General features: G+C 46.0%; 1 long non-coding RNA gene across 1 annotated transcript in view; it reads right to left on the bottom strand.

The window, feature by feature from the left end:
* LOC107752544 (uncharacterized) overlaps positions 1-109 on the bottom strand; it is a 1,468-nt gene extending 1,359 nt beyond the window's left edge. The window contains exon 1 of the long non-coding RNA XR_001641368.1: positions 43-109. This is a non-coding gene — a long non-coding RNA (uncharacterized LOC107752544). The remainder of the gene's footprint in view (positions 1-42) is intronic.
* Between the last annotated feature and the right edge of the window lie 1,194 nt (positions 110-1,303).

Genomic DNA, 1,303 nt, shown 5'->3' on the forward strand with positions numbered 1-1,303 from the left:
GCGGGAGCGGGACTGAAAAATCCGTCCCGCGCAGGTCTCTACCTCAGACACATCCATGGACTCCAGATCATGCAGATGAGAGAAGATCCAGTCCACGGCTCGCTCGAGAACATTATTCTACAAATACAGTTATAAAGTGGGTGTACGCACAGATTTGATCTTGGAGTGTGTGTACGCTTAAATCCATGCCAACGCTCATGTAAAAACTGCCTTTAACTTAATAAAGTGCTTAGCGTCATGTCAGGGTCTGAGCATACAGTATCATAATCACTTTTTCTTGTCGGAGTAGGCCAACTGCCGGTTTTTGGAAACGTAAGCTGTTCTTGCAGCTCGCTGTTCTAAATTAAAGGATTTGGACGATGAGTGATCTTTTAGGCTATATGTTAATGACATTAATTAGGAGTCGTTTAGAAGGCAGAGAGCTGAAACCATTCAGTTACACACAAGTTCAAGATCATTTGTGAATAATAGATTTTACATCTGAAAGAGAGGCGTACATGTGTTTTCCGTGGTTTCTGCGCAACATTTTATAAATTGAGGCCGTAGGTCTCAACTCCTAAATTTCTTAAAGGGGTCATATGATGCGATTTCAATTTTTCCTTTCTCTTTGAAGTGTTACAAGCTCTTGGTGCATAAAGAAGGTCTGTAAAGTTGCAAAGACTCAAGTCTCAAATCCAAAGAGATATTCTTTATAAAAGTTAAGAGTCAGCCACGCCTACCTAAAACGGCTCGTTCTAACACACCCCACATTCGCGCTGTGGATCGCCGGATCGGCTTTCACCGTGGACGGCGATCGTCACGTGTGGTTGCCGCAAGCCCGCCGCGCCGCTCACTCAAGCCGGCCTCCGCTCACTCTAGCCGGCTGCCGCTAACTCTAGCCCCCGGCCTCTGCTCACTCCAGGCCGCCGTATGTGACACTGTGTTTCGTTGTGAAAGCGAAACTACTTTGTTTGGCCTTCCAAAAGAGGACACAACTAGAAATCAGTGGTTAAGTTGTATTTACAACACTGTTCCAGAACAGTTCAACCCAAATATTTAGATGTGTGCAGCACATTTTATGGAGGACTGTTTCCTGATCCTGGGAGAGTAGACTACAATGCCGGCTGTTCTGACTCACAGAATGTATGTACGTTTTTTTATATTTAAAGAATGTGCGCTGCCTGAGCTTCACGAGCGCGCCGGCTCGCTTCCCCTGTCTGCGCGTCCTGAAGCGCTTGATCAGCACAGCAGCTCCGCCGACTACAATGTCCAGCAAAACATCAGAATAATCGAAAACCGGTGAAATATCGGGTGGTGTGTACTT

The sequence above is a fragment of the Sinocyclocheilus rhinocerous genome, unplaced genomic scaffold (genome assembly GCF_001515625.1).
Source record: "Sinocyclocheilus rhinocerous isolate Xijiao unplaced genomic scaffold, SAMN03320098_v1.1 scaffold10205, whole genome shotgun sequence".
NCBI classification, from domain to species: Eukaryota; Metazoa; Chordata; class Actinopteri; order Cypriniformes; family Cyprinidae; genus Sinocyclocheilus; species Sinocyclocheilus rhinocerous.